The sequence below is a fragment of the Chiloscyllium plagiosum genome, unplaced genomic scaffold, assembly GCF_037043375.1.
Source record: "Chiloscyllium plagiosum isolate Xiang-an unplaced genomic scaffold, Cpla_swu_hap1 HiC_scaffold_16, whole genome shotgun sequence".
In the NCBI taxonomy this organism is placed as follows: Eukaryota; Metazoa; Chordata; class Chondrichthyes; order Orectolobiformes; family Hemiscylliidae; genus Chiloscyllium; species Chiloscyllium plagiosum.
In genome coordinates this window covers 28403025-28412402 of record NW_028270154.1, presented here as the reverse complement: position 1 = coordinate 28412402, position 9378 = coordinate 28403025, and the positions used below count along the sequence as shown (strand labels likewise).

The following is a 9378-nucleotide window of genomic DNA, read 5'->3' as shown; positions in this document are numbered from 1 at the left end:
ATCACAAAAACATTGCCTCCTATTTGTAAGCCAATTTTGGATACAGTTTGCCAACTTGCCCTGGATCCCATGGGCTCTTATCTTTTAGACCAGACTTCCATGTGGGACCTTCTCAAAGACCTTACTGAAGTCAATGTTAACCACATCAACTGCATTACCTTCATCAATCTATTTAATCACCTTTTCAAAAAAAAAGCTCATTAAATTAATCAGACAGGTTCTTCCTCCAACAAATCCATGCTCACTATCCCTATCTTTCCAAGCATTGATTAATCTATTCCTTCAGAATTTTTTCCCATAATTTCCCTAGATCAGACTAATTGGATGGAATTACTATCTCTGCTTTCTTCTTGAACAAAACAACAATATTAACATCTCCAGTCACGGACTTTACCTGTGGCCAGTGATGTTTTCAATATCTCCTCCAGGGTCCCAGCAATCTCCTCCCTCACCTATCTTAGCAGCCTGGGATACATTTCATCAGGCTCTGGGGCTTTAGACATCTGTATGCCCACATTAACATCCAATGGTTCATCATTGTTTATCTTACCATGTTCTTGAACATCAACCCCCCCAGCTGAAATCCCTGGATACAATGTCTTTTTCTCCTGTGATAGCAGATCAGAAGTATTCATTTAAGACCTTACCCATGTCCACTGTCTCCATGCACAGGTTGCCCCTTTGGTCTCTGATCAGGTCCCACTTTTTAACCTGGTAACTCCTAACCTTCAATCCCTTCTGCCGAAGATATTTTGTGAAAGTGAGCTGAAGGTAGTGAAGATATTGACTTGCATGGGGGTGGGGGGTGGGGGTGGTGAGGGAGTGGGGTGGTTGTTGGGAGAAGTCATTGTTCCTCTTTCTACACTTGCCACTGGAGACACTGCACTGACCAGGATGGATAGGTCAGTCCAGGCTGACAGTGTCTGGTGCACAGACATCCTTTGGTAGTCTGTAGGAGAGAGACAGCCCATCTCTCTGCCACTCTGTCTACCAGACACTGATTATCCCCTGTGTAGACAAGGATGCCAACTTTCCCTTCTCAACTTTGCATTCTAGGATCACAGTTGTGCAATAGCCTTGAATGGCAATTCCAGTCTTGTATCATTTCAACTGGTGCACAGCTGGAGTTTAAATCTAGCATCTGCAACATCAATATCAGAAGGTCTGGGAATCAGCGATCAATTCCACGTCTGTGAAAGGACAAGAATGGAAGGGCAGTGTGGAGCCTGGATGTACAATTAATGACATGAGCACCAGAAAATTTTGTGAGTAATGTAATAATGTCCCATGGAGGGAAATGTTGCATAAAACTCTCAAATTATGGTCAGATTCAGAGCAAAGTATTTATTTATTCAATATCTCTGCCATTTTCTAACTCCTCATTCTACTTTCTCCAGTATCTGGATTTAAGGGACAAATGTTTACTTTCAAAATAAAAATCGAAAGAACTGCAGATGTTGTAAACAGCACCACAAAACAGGAACACAAACAAAAACTCAGCAGGTCGGGCAGCATCTATGGAGAGAAATCAGAGTTAATGTTACAGGTCAGTGACCCTTTCTCAGTGGAAAGGTCACTGGTCTGAAATATTAATTCAACTTTCTCTCTACAGATGCTGTTCGAACTGCTGAGCTTTTTCCAGCAACTTATGTTTACTTTCAATCCTCTCTCCCTTTTCCCATACTTCTAAACTCTTTTAATATTCATTGCTATTTTCCTTCACAAATCCAATGTTCTACCTTTTTATCAAATTCCTGATTATTCATAGTTGATTTATCTGAGTTAGGTCTTTGTTAGTTTGCTACAGTAAGCAGTTTTGAATATAATTCTGTTCAGCTACATTTGCCAATCATATTTTCCCAACCTATATAAAGATTTAAGCCTCCTACAATGATTGTATTACCCATGTGAGAGGCACCTCTAATTTTCTGACTGACACTGTGTCCAACATCTTGTTCACCAGTAGGGGCCTGTGAACTACCTCCACCAGTTTTCTCCTGATCTTGGTTACTTCTCAGCTCTTCCGATAGAAATTTCGCATGTTGATTTTCTGTGTTACGGTACTTTGTTACTACTGCCTTGATCGCATCATTTAACAGGGCTACTCTTTACTCATTCCTGAAGAAGGGCTTATGCCCGAAACGTCGATTTTCCTGCTCCTCGGATGCTGCCTAGCTTGCTGTGTTTTTCCAGCACCACACTTTTCAACTCTGGTCTCCAGCATCTGCAGTCCTCACTTTCTCCTAGTCTTTACAGATGCTGCCTGACTTGCTGAGTATTTCTGGCATTATTTGTTTATTCATTCACAGGATATGGGCATTGCTGGCGAGGCCAGCTTTTACGGTCCATTCCTAATTGTCCAGAGAACAGTTAAGAGCCAACCAAGTTGTTGTGGGTCTGCAGTCATTTGTAGGCCAGACTAGATCAAAATTAAACTTTCCTTCCCTAAAGATCCTTAGTGAACCAAATGGGTTTTTCCAATAATCAGCAATAGATTCATGGTCATCATTTCACTCTTAATCCCAAATTGCCATTGGATTCAAATTCCTCCATCTGCCATGGTGGGGTTCAAATCTGGGTCTGCAGAACATTACCTGGGGCCTCTGCATTAACAATCTAGCAATGATACCACTCGGTCGTCAGCTCCTATTTTCTGTTTTCATTTCAGGTTTTTAGTGTTCAGTGTTTGAATTCCTGAGTGTAGTGTTGAGGATAAGATACTTTGAGAGTAATTTGAACTGAAGAATGGGTGGCTGGGGACCGGTAAGAAGCTAATACTTTGAACACTATCTAAGCAAGTGCAACTCACCCAGGTCTGCTTTATTAGAAATAAGCCAGCTGCAGCAATCAATCCACTGTCAGCTTTTGAGAAGTCTGTGTGCTTTCATTTCCATAGGCTTTTTTCTAACCAATTTCATCCAGCAGAGGCTACACCAGCAGGTCAAAATAGACAAGAAGGATCAGATCTAGGAGGTAAGTGTTTTAAATTCTGTGGGTCAGAATGAAACAAATTTAATATTCCAGCCCCAGAATAATTATCTTTCTCTCTTCAACATTACAATTTTAACCTGCTCTGTTGAGCAGATGATAATTAACCGGTCCATTTTTAAATATGTAAATTGACGGTGTAATTTTTTTCTCCAGGAGTACTCAGGGTAATCATGGTTCCCCCGCTAACCTGGCAGCCAGAGGTGGCCCAGAAAGAGACGTTCTTTTCAATTTCAATGCTCCTGAGTTCAAGAAAGAGACACACATCATAAAGCCATGTTACGGTATCCCTGCGTATCCTGTCCACACCCACCAGCTTCCACCCACTCCGCCAGCCACGACGTCCCCTCAACTCTTCAACACACCACTCTTCTCAAGTATTCACCTGAGTGTAGGAGACCCTGTACTTTCAAGTCGCTGCCTGCAGTCACCTGTTGAACTGAATGGTACATCTCCCCACTGGTCAGTTAGCAACTCCTGTTGTGTTAGAGCAAGAGACTAATTCACAACCCTGGACTTCCTTCTCTGATGGTTTTGAGGATATATCTACACCAAATACACCAAAAGGTTTAAGGAATCAGCTGTCCACCACCTTCTCAAGGACAATTAGAGATGGCCAATAAATGCTGGCCCACCCAATGAAGCCCCCGTTGCCTGAATATATGTCTAAAAATTGCAAATGAGGCCTGGGAGTTAAAATGTCTAGGTCCTCAAATGGTATTTGCTGGTGCCAACAGTTCTTGTCAGGCAATTATAATCATGCCAAGATGTTCAAATTGAATTTATTCAATTTTTCAGTACAAAACAGAAGTATTGATGGAGATAGGCAATAGAAGTAGAAACTGCTGGAGAAAACCAGGTCTGGCAGCATCTTTGGAAAGAAAAGCAAGGTTAACAGGCTAAATTTTACCAAACATCAGCTATGTGTCACTTTTGGGGAATTACCTGGAGTTTCTTTCTCTTTGTGCCCTAATGAGTTATACCATGTAATTCTCTGCTGCTCACCTCATTGCCTGTGCACCATACTTCTATGGTGTTTCTTACCTGTCGTCTTGCACTCCCTCAGTGATAGGAGTACTTGCCACTGCCAGGATGAAAATTGATGCCAACCTCTCAATAAGGGGGGTGCTGGTGGTACTGCTCAGTACAGTGTCCTGACATGTTGGTGACTATAGGCCAAGATTACAATGGAGCAAGTGGCAAGCTAGAGTTGCTAGGGAGCCACTCGTTGCTGTTGAATTTCTCTCTGTGGGAGAATAGAAAATTGCATTTAACTGAGGCAAGATTGTATATAAATGAGATGATAGCACATGTAAATAGTCCCCGTATTGCTCACCTGTGGAATTCTCACCTTGTTGTTTAAACTCTGAGTGGAAACTCAGATTTTCTTTCAATATGGAGAATCTTACATTTTCTGATCTTGCCTTATTTTCCCAACTGATATGTTATTGCCCACATTGTTCAGGGACTGGGAGAACACCCTCACGCCTCCTGCCCCCGACAACATTTTGAGTCCTATACGACTTCTTTGGAACTAAAGACTTTAACCCTTGTTTCCCATCTACAGGTGCTGCCTGTGCTGAATTTCACCAGCACTTTCTGGTTTCTTTACAGTAGCAAACATATTGACAACTAATGCTAAACAAAAAAACCTTCTCAGGATACCTCATAAACACTTCTCTCCCTGACACACATTGCCTTTAACTTGGTATATAATATCTGGATGGCAATGAATAAGCATTTGACAGATTCACATTGCTTTCATTGTAGATGCCAGTTATTTTGGAATTTTTTTGGAATAAGATAGAGGAACTCTTTCAGCATTCTGAGGATATGCATGATGCAAGTTTTATTAAATAAAGTGAGCTAGTGCCAGTTCAGTGACAAAAGTAATCAGTCACTTTGCAGTTCGCAGCAATGTTCCTTTCAGCTCGGTGGATGGTATGCTTAATGTAGCACAATAAACATACCACATTAAATCAATTTTTTAAAAGAACCCTTTTCACATCAGCTGCCTTATGAGTACTGACTCAACTTTAAAATGTTGCCTCATTTTCTCTTGGTGTTAAATCTTCAGACAAGATTTGGATGAATAGGGATGCTATCTCAACCCTTGAAAATCAAAAAGAGTTCGAATCACTTTATAGGATGAAATTACATATGATATTAGCTTAAGGACATCACTAGAGATACGTGCCTGCAGGCAGCAAGTTCCTTTCAGATAAACTCTTCATTTCTCCTTATTATGTGCCTCCACCAAAAAGGAAGTAATCAGAGAACATCTGTATGAAATGACTATTCTCTAGCTGTCCCTGGTAAGGGGCATATCCGCATTATGGCTAGCAAACTGTTTAAGGCTGCCAACCAGGGTGAATTTTCCATTTCCCCTTCATCTCCAGCAGTCATGTAAAATAAAGTGCATGTTCAGTCTGCAGCAACAGGATGTCTAAGGCTTAACCATCTTCTTCATCAATGATAATCTCCATTTCATAAGGGAGAAAGAGAGATATTTACTGATGATCGCGCAACACCATTTAGAGCTCCTTGGATACTGAAGCAGCCCATAAACATCTGCTGCAAGACCTGGTCAACATTAAGGCTTGAGCTGTTAAAGATCAAGTTGTATTGGTGCTACACAAATGCGAGGCAATAAGCTTCTGCTACAAGAGAAAATTCAACCATTTCCCCTTGACTTTGTGATGTTATCATTACTGAAAACTCACGATTAACAAGCTCTGGATTACCATTGATCGGAAGTTGAAACAGACGTAGACATACAGTGGCTACAAAAGTAGGCCAGAGACTAACTTGCCTCCTGTCCTCTCAGTGTCTCTCCACCACATACAAGGCACAAGTCAGGTGTATGATGGAATACTCTACTTGTCTGGATGGCCTACTCCTGCTTCTAATTTGTATGTTAGCATGTGTTTAGGTCCAACATCATTCAAATTCTTGGAACTTCCATCCAAACAGCAACATAGGAGTGCCGAATTGCATGGACTGCAATGGTTCAAGAAGGTGACTTACCATCTTTTTGAGGGGAATTAAGGAGAGGCAGTATATGGTTGTCTAACCAATGACACCCACATCTTGTTATAAGATGCATCTTGTGATGATATATGCCTTTAAGAGGGATTTGTTCTATCCTGTATCTCTTAAAGGAGGTGTTATAAATCTGGTGCAGATGTGTTAGCTCCATGGAGAACAGAGTAACTAGCGTTGGTTCTTTTTTTAAATTAGACAGAAGAGTGGATGGGGTCAGGCTCACACAGACCCAAGGCTTTCGTTTTTGCTTTTGGTTGTTGCAGTTGGGGTTTTGGAGTTGAAACTGCTAAATACAGCTCTTTCTCTCTCTGCTGCTGCATAAGCTTGAGTTCTCCGGCTGCTGCTGGATTCATTCCATCGGTGTTCCTTCTCCTGGACTGGAGGAGATAGCAAGTGAGAGAAATCTATTTTGCTGAATTTGCTTTTGCTAAGGATGGGATGCTGTTGTATTGGACTGTTGATGAGTAGTAGTTAAATAATATATTAAGTATTTCAATACAGTTAAAGTTATGCCTTTTCTTTGTTTGTGTTTTAATTGTGATCGAAGAATAAGGTGTGTTTTCCTTAGAACTCAGTCAAATCCCATCTGGAACATAATATCTTGCACTGTAACTAAGTTAAAAAGTTAGATTGTAATCAATCTTCTTGATATATTTTGAGGGAGTTTGGTCTGATTCATACAATCTGAATGAGTACTTTAAAAACTAGGAATAGTAGGCTGTGGACGAAGTGCAGGCAAATGGGATTACTATAGTTTAGTGTTTATTGGTCAGCAGAGACATGGTGCACTGAAGGGCCTGTTTCTAGCGCTGTATGACTCCATAAGAAAAAAGAAAATAACCAACTCATCTCTATATTACATTAAGCAGGTAAGGGGTCAGGTAGCCTGCTCATTCTTAGGCAGATTGAGAGAATTAAGTAGTCAGCTAATGGACACTTAAGGATCCCATTCCACTTCTGTCTCAATGATGTATTTTGTGAGGATGGGCCTTTCTGTTGTTGAGAGTTTGGAATCCCACCCTCGAGTATTGGAACTTGCACACATGTATGTACACCCCCAGACCAGATTAGTGTGATCCTAACAATCTCTGTTATAATGTAGATCATATTCAAGTACCGTGTAAATAGTTGTTTTAACGCGATACACTTCAGACTGTTTATTCAACCATGAAAATCAAAAACAACAGAATCCTGGTTCATAGATGCAGAACACCCTCCAGAAAATAAACAAACAACATTAAGATGGTCAGTACAAACACTACATCAATATGCTGATCCCACATCACACTGTTCAGTCATCTGAGGACCCTCAGAAAACAAGACAGACGCTTACAGTGGTCATGCTTGAATAGCAAGGAATTTACAATGTGTAAAGGAAGAAATTGGATTTTTATGAACTTCCCCAGGGCATTAATTTAATGAAAGTTCCAACACTTTAGACAGAACACTAGCCAAAAACCTCTCATCAAACTGAGACAATGAATGGAATATTCTGTGACCTGAGATCACTTATACTCACAAGAATTAATTTGTTCTGCATTAGACTGAATTACTCCCGACAAATTATGAGTTGATCCTTGAAGAGAGAAGACTGATTTCTATCTGGAGAATCTGTAAATTGAAATCATAATATTGTTGTGGAAAATCTATGAATAGACTTCCTGCATTTAGCTTTTTACATTGAAACCATAAGCAAGGTCTAGAGGACCCTTGTATAATTTAGTTTTAAGTTGCCAACATGGAAAGTCTTTTCAAAGCAAATAAGAAACTAATTGCAGTGACTTTAGGAAAGAGTTGAATTTTAGCTTGCTTCTCGTTTGTCATTAGCAGGTTTATTGCTCATGGACTGTTTCATGAATATGCTGAAAAATGTGTTGCTGGAAAAGCGCAGCAGGTCTGGCGGCATCCAAGGAGCAGTAGAATCGACGTTTCGGGCATAAGCCCTTCTTCAGGAAGGGCATTCCTGAAGAAGGGCTTATGCCTGAAATGTCGATTCTCCTGCTCCTTGGATGCTGCCTGACCTGCTGCGCTTTTCCAGCAACACATTTTTCAGCTCTGATCTCCAGCATCTGCAGTCCTCACTTTCTCCTGTTTCATGAATATGGCAGATTTTCTGCAGAAAACAGGCTGTACTGCTTAAACATTGAGTACAATTCACAATGCTGTTGAAGGAACTGAAATAGTTCTGCATAAATTGTAGCACATGAGATTTTTTTCATTGTCTGAGCAATGTGTCAGTAGTATAAACATGATAGTCTCTATACATTCTTCCTTAATTCTTCATTATTTTCTCCTTTTTTATTTACTCAGGCAAGGGCAGCACTCGTTCGACTGGCATTTATTCCGATCCTTAATTGCTCCTGCTAAAGTGGCAGGAAGTCAGGCTGTTGAACTGCTGCAGTCCATGTAGGACCACTCACAGGGCTCTTAGGAAAGATGTTCCAGGATTTTGATACAAACAGTGTTAGAATTGCAATACAGTTTGCAGTGAATGATGAGACTTGGAACTGATCTTGCTAGTGGTGCTCTTCCCATTTTCTGAAATTCTCTATCTCCAAAGGTTGGAGACTAAATCACTGAACATATTACATGAGGAGGCATATAGGTTTTTGATTTTGTTTTAAAAAAGAGAATCACAGCTATGCTGAGCTGACACAGGAGAGGATTGATGCCTGGGGCAGATTATGTGTTAGTCCCTCAAACCCACCCCAACATTCAAGGTCAGTCAATGTCACCTTATCGTTTGAGTCCAAATGTCTTGTTAAAATGGATTGGAGCTCTAATGAGATCATCAGCTGAGTGATCCTGGCAGAACCCAAACTGAGCAGCAGAGAGCAGGTTATTATTAAGCAAGTGCTGCTTGATAGTACTGTCAATGGCTTCTTCCAACACTTTGCTGATGATCAAGACTAGACTGATGAGGTAATAATTGCCTGAATTGGATGTGCCCTGCTTTTTGAAGATGGATAATTATTTGGCAATTTTCAACATTGTGATGTAAGTGCCAGTATTATAACTGTACTGAAGTAGTTCAGCTTGGGGCACAGCTAATTCTGGAATATTAGTTCATATTACTCTTGCCAGAAATTTGCTCACAGACTTTGGAGAGCACAGTGCCTTCTTGATTTCACATGATTGAATTAAATTTGATGAAGACTGGCATCGAGGGTGCTGCGAACTGAACGTGGAGATTGAGCTGGATCTACCACTCAGTGTTTCTGGTTCAGTACGCTTGTAAGTGCTTCAGCCTTGTCTTTCACACTGATGTGCTGGGCTTCCTCAAAAAAATGAGTTGAAGGACATTTGTGGAGCCTCCTCTGCAAGTTATTTGTATAATTGTTCACT

General features: G+C 40.7%; 1 long non-coding RNA gene across 1 annotated transcript in view; it reads right to left on the bottom strand.

Moving 5' to 3' along the window:
• Window positions 1–4038: 4038 nt before the first annotated feature.
• The window catches only part of LOC122556899 (uncharacterized), a 157568-nt gene continuing 152228 nt past the window's right edge, over window positions 4039–9378 (bottom strand). The window contains exons 5-6 of the long non-coding RNA XR_006313691.2: window positions 7553–7644; window positions 4039–4234 (exon numbers count right to left, since the gene is read on the bottom strand). This is a non-coding gene — a long non-coding RNA (uncharacterized LOC122556899). The remainder of the gene's footprint in view (window positions 4235–7552; window positions 7645–9378) is intronic.